Source organism: Lactuca virosa, chromosome 4, assembly GCF_052849685.1.
Source record: "Lactuca virosa cultivar CGN04683 chromosome 4, Lactuca_virosa_CGN04683_v6, whole genome shotgun sequence".
In the NCBI taxonomy this organism is placed as follows: domain Eukaryota; kingdom Viridiplantae; phylum Streptophyta; class Magnoliopsida; order Asterales; family Asteraceae; genus Lactuca; species Lactuca virosa.
In genome coordinates, this window is record NC_136429.1 from 9265789 (window position 1) to 9272003 (window position 6215).

Consider the following 6215-nt stretch of genomic DNA (forward strand, 5'->3'; position numbering starts at 1 on the left):
CAAATTAAGTCCGAATTTTACAAAACAACCCCTCCTTCTACAAATTCCTTTCAACTTAGGTACATAATTTACCCTTTTAGCCCCCAACCATCCAAAATCCTTTCATAGCAAGTCCAAATGATACCAAACACACATTGTCTTCTAAAAATCTTTACAAAATAAGTCCCGAAATCACACTTTAACCCCCGAATAATCCAAATTATAACATTCGGCTCTCCAAAACCAACCCTCCACTAAATAATATGGATTTAGGGCAACTATTCGTTCATCAATTTTTATCTATTTATTTATTAAATAAACAGAATGTTACAGGGTCCCAGTTTATGTTAAATGTATGTTCTTCATGCGGAAAGGTACAAGTCCCTAGTGAATGATGATAAACAAATAAATACCAATAATTAGCTATGAGCCTAATGAGGGACTCATTTGGAAATAAATATAGTGTTGTGTACACAAAAACTTACATCCATAAAGGTAATATGCTCTAGATTAAGCATATTGTCAAAAAGAGTTGGCAAAAAAATCCAGCCAATATGAGAGTCAATACCAATCACAAGTTTGACCAAGTTATCGAATATGCCTATGGCTACAGCATCCACATTGTGGAGAGTCTGTCTAAAGCAAATAGAGTCATAGGATATATCTAAAATTAATGGGCATAATTAAATGTACAAGGTAATGTTTGTGTACTATTGAATGTCAAATGTGAATTGAATTCAAAAAGTAGATCCATAGAGAACTAACCGTGAATTTCGTTTTGTTTTTTTTACAGAAGTCTGCAAACCTAGATTCATCAATATGAAGACGATGAGTGAAGACATTTAACTCCTTCTCAGAATTCATCGATAAACAGATACAAACGCAATAAGATCTATTGCAGGAGGTGATTACAGTGTAGTTTTTAATGGAGGCGGATATGGTGTAGGTTTATGAGGAGACGATGGTGGTGATGTTGCTTTTAGGGAAGATCGGCGGACTGGATTCTCGCTGATGTTATCCTGATCAAATGAATCGCCATCTCGAAGGCGTAAAGACGTGTGTGTGTCTTTGTGTTTGTGAGGGAGAAATAGAGGGGGGAGACGATGAGGAAGCCGATCAATTGATGGGGGTGACGATTATCGGAGGCGACCATGGATTTCAAACGGTGGTTTCATCCAACAATCAACAATGAAGACGTGATGATGGAATAGAGAGAGAGAGAGAGAGAGAGGCAGGATGAAGAGAGAGAGATAGGGGCAGAGTTGACGTGATTAAATCTGAAAAGGGGGAATCAATTACACTATCCCTAAAATACCTCTGATTCTTTTTAATAAGATGCCCTCGTCCATTTTTAGTTTCATGTATTGACAAAAATACCACAAAGCATCCTAACCCTCTATTATTTTAATATAACGATCATTGTTTAGTTCTCGGGAAACTTTGAGTTCTCAAATGATCCTTCCTCTCTCTCTCTCTCTCTCTATATATATATATATATATATATATATATATATATATATATATATATATATATATATATATATATATATATATATATCAAGGTTGTAGAAATCGCTCGACGGTAGTTCGGCGGTGGACTGGGGTCAAACGATTAATCGGCTAGGCGGGGATTAATCGGGGTGTTTAATCGGGGACCCTTAATTATTAAAAAATTAATAAATATAACATTAATCCTAAGAATATAACATTAAATATAACATTATATCAATTAAAAAAAGTATTAAAAAATTAATAAAGATAACATTATAACAACAAATTATTATTACAAAAAAACCCTTTGATCCTTAATACATCACATCTAAATAACCAACTACTACATTTGGATCTAAGTTATCAAACGAAAACAGGAAGAATCCATTTTTGTGAGGCATGATTTCACCTTGTCAGCATGTTGTTGCACTTTATCAACATTAACACTTTCATTCTGAGTTCATAACCAATCCATTCTTATGTCCTGCAATGCACAATCCATTATTGTGAGACATGATTTCACCAATCAATTCATACTATCTGTTTGTCTATCAGTGTTTGTATGCATAACCAATCCATTCTTATATGTAGTATATATTCCAGCAACAACAGTTAAAACCAATACATATTTATTGCTAAAGTTTTAATCAAGAACCCATGAATACCAATACCTTGCTTTGATAATCAAGACTACAAGATTCATTCAGGCAATTGCTCGAACACTTGGTGGGCAGATAGTTTCATACACCAATCGAGTGATTTCCTAATCATCTAAACCACCATACATGCATAAAACCAATCTGTATCGAGATTGAAGAACTAAGAAACATGAAACTAAGATTGAAAAACCAATCTGTATCAAGATTGAAGAACTAAGAAACATGAAACTAAGATTGAAAAACCAATACCCTCGTAACAGATTTGCTAACAGGGCTCTTTGTAGATTTGCTTTTGAGGTAATACATCTTCCAATAAGGCAGCAGGGGCAGAGGGTCGAACGGAGGCAGTGAAGTGTGAATAAGGTCGTCGATGATATCAGGAATCAGGTCAACAGGCGGACGATGTTGGAATCAGGTCGTCATCGCATCCACAAAGCCTAAAGTTACAGATAAAAAAAATGATTAGATGTAACCATGTAAACGAAATCGAATTTAGACTACAAACTATTAAACAAAATCCACCAACCACCACACTTCCATGGCCGGTGATCATCGTCTTCAAGCTTGGAATCGTTAAACTTTGTGAGCCAAGAAACTTTGTGACGGGAGGAGATGAAGTCGTGAACTGAAGCTTGGAAGGGGACTGCGACGTCGTTGCTTGAAGGAGATGACGAGCCGGAGGCCGAAGCTAAAGTCGACGACGTGAGAGGCCGGAGCTAAAGTCGACGGAAGAAGCAGATGCGCCGATTACCCTTTGTTCATTCTCGTTTGTGGTTTGTGTCTAAAGAGGCAGAGAGAATGTCGATTTTTTTGACTGCATCGAATTAGAAATTGGAAGCAACCCTAGAAGCATTTGTTACATTTTGACAATTTTGCCCTTAAATTTTTTTTAAATCACGTTGACTTTCGTTGACCGATTTAGGCGCCTAGACCCGCCTAGAGCCGTCTTTGACCATGTCCGATTATATAGTCCGATTAGCTATAAACGTCGACGGTAGAGGACCGCCAAGCGCCTAGGCGCCGATTAATCGGCCGCCTAGGTCGATATTTACAACACTGATATATATATATATATATATATATATATATATATATATATATATATATATATATATATATATATATATATATATATATATATATATATATATATATATATATATATATATATATATATATATATATATATATATTGTCTTTTAGTATCTAAATTTATTTATATATGATCAAACTTGTTGACGATTGATAATTGCCTAGTGTCATAAAAGTGTCATTATCGTTGTTTTAACTTTTATCGTTTTTATCATATTTTCTCATATCAACAACATTCATCAATATGTGTTTTGATTTACGGGTTTTACGAAAGGGTGTTGGTGGTGTATGTATACATTTTAAGGCCATGAGGTATGGATGTATTTTCATGCGCAAAAATTCTATATAGAGAAGATGTTCACTATTGAACACCACCCCCAATGGATGTAGGTGTGGAGTAGCTAGCTGAATGGATACTTACCAGGATTGTGGTTGGTTAGCTCCAAACTCTCATTGACTTCTCTCTCTTGCTCACTAGTTGTTCACCAATGAACATCATCCCCAAGCAATAGTAAATGTGTTGTGAAAAAGGCATGATAATGATGATGATGTGGAGTCATTTTCACTCGTAACTACAATGTGAACATACCCGATGGCCTAATGCTTGAAATTTTTCCATGTATCCCATTTTTTGTCTTTTTGTTGTGTTTAACCTATTTTGATTTTACATATTTTGTCATTTTTTCGGTTTTATGTTTTGTTTTATTTTGTTTTTGTTTTTTTATTGTCTTCTATTATTATTATTATTATTATTATTATTATTATTATTATTATTTAAAAATAATAGATTTGATTTGATGTCTTTTTAATTTTAGTTTTAATTTTAATTTTTTCGTTCGGATTATCATTGTGTTATTTTTTTTTCGTCCGGAGTATCCTTGTGTTAAAAAAATTTATAAATAATTATATGTATGTTTGTATGTGGGTTTTATTTAACGGCTATGAACATCGCAACAAAATAATAACAATAGATAGTCCAAACAAAAAAATAAAGACATGGATAATCTGAATACAAAAGATACACACTGATAATGCAAACGAAAAATAATAATAATAGTATGTATGTATTAAAAAAAAAAAAAAGACGACAACAAAAAAAAAAAAAGACAACAAAAAAACAAAACACAAAAAAAAAAAAGATTTGAAAAAAAACACAAAAAAGGTGGTAAAAAGGAGAATTACGGGGTGCATACAAGAAACCCCTTTACAAAAACCTTCTTTGAGATATAATCTTTAATTCTTTTACATTATTTATTTGCCATTCATCAAAACATGGGAGGTGTAATGTTACTTTTTATTTTTTTGAAACGGTAAGAAATTTTATAAACAACAACATAAACTCTGGCAAAGAGAAAGAAGGCAGGAAAAAAAAAAGCTTACAAAATATTAAAAGGACAACAGTTCATTTACAAACGCCAAAATTACCCCTAAAATTAATCCATTGAAATACCACAGAGAAGATGTTGTCCGCCGATTTTGAGGGTTTACATGAATCTTGTTCAAAATTTTATTTAGGCTCTTGCCTTCCAAATGGTCCTCAGGAGATCATATATGATCCCCACTCGAATCTTTCTTTTCTTGGGGCATCAACCCTAACTTGATGCAAAAGCAATGACCTCCTTGATCGAGTTGAAAAATGGAGCAGAAATATCGCACAATTTGAGAATCCAGGCGCCGGCGGCCTCCTGAGTGAAAGGGCAACCCACTAAAACATGGTCAGTGGAATATGATCCGAAATCACAAAACTGGCAAGAGGAAGAAGGAAGAGCAACTCCCCTTTGTAGAAGAGCCAACGCGTAATTTAACTTAATATGTATACACCATACAGTTGTGTTCATATATACGCTGTGTTTTGGAAATCGGACTAGACCGGCCGGTTCAATCGGGTTTTAATTGGGGGTTCCAGTTCTTAGAGGCCAAAAAACCGTTCATGCTGTGAATCGGTAAAAACCGGTCGAACCTATAAAAACCGGTTCGGTTAAACCGGTAAAATCGGGAATTTAAAAAAAATATATTTTTTGCATTTTTATATAATTAAAATTAATAATAATGTAATTATGACATCATCCAGTTTTTTCGGTTTTGGAAATCGGTCCGACCGGTTCGACCGGTTGAACCAGCGAATCAGTAAAACGGCTGGTTCCAGTGACGGAGTTTGAAGTATTGATTTGGAGGGCCGAAAATAAAATATGTATAAAAATTAAAGAATAGGGGGGGCCAAAGTCGAAATTTATAGTTTTAGGCTTAATATATAAAATTTTAATAGTTAAGGGTTAGTTATGAAAAAAAAAACAGGGGCACAGCCCCTCCTAGCCCTACATAAGCTTCGTCCCTGGCTGGTTCGTTAACATATTTTGCTAAATAATCTGAACATTCCATTTTGTATTAGTTTTATTATAAAAATCATAAAAAAATACAATTTTATTTTTCTTTTTGATTGTGACAGGGGGATTTTATTCACACCCGAAGTTGTTATGATGCCCTATTTGACATGACAAACGTTGACCATTTTAAAACGTATATATTCATTTTACAGATTCCTTTTACATTTTCATTTCTCTCCCTTTACTTTGATATAGCTACAAAAGTAATCATTTATTTATGATATTTTTATTGTCTTTTTTATTTTAATACAAATGGTATTAATATGACATTAGAACCTTTAGACAAAATAGAAACCTATATCGATGAATTAACTGTTAGCAAATATGATTTCATGGGCCTTACAAAAATCACACATCAACCCCTTGGATTTGCTTTAGTTGTAACGGAAGAAAAAAAAAGTGTACCATACATATTAGCGACGGTCCAACCTTTATTAGATGAATTTCGTGACCTTTTTCCCAATGATACTCCACACAAATTACCTATAATTAGAGAAATTCAACATTGCATCGACTTCTTACCCGGATCAACCATCCCAAACAAACTCGCATATTGCATGAACCCAAAAGAATTTGAAGAACTACAATAACAAGTTAGCGAGTTACTTAA

The 6215-nt window shown here is 33.8% G+C and overlaps 1 long non-coding RNA gene across 1 annotated transcript; it reads right to left on the bottom strand.

The window, feature by feature from the left end:
• Positions 1-1738: 1738 nt before the first annotated feature.
• Positions 1739-2884, bottom strand: LOC145109914 (uncharacterized). Its single transcript, XR_013709317.1, has 4 exons — positions 2656-2884; positions 2379-2566; positions 2142-2270; positions 1739-1954 (listed from the first exon to the last, which is right to left on the bottom strand). It is a non-coding gene; the product is annotated as an uncharacterized LOC145109914 (long non-coding RNA).
• Between the last annotated feature and the right edge of the window lie 3331 nt (positions 2885-6215).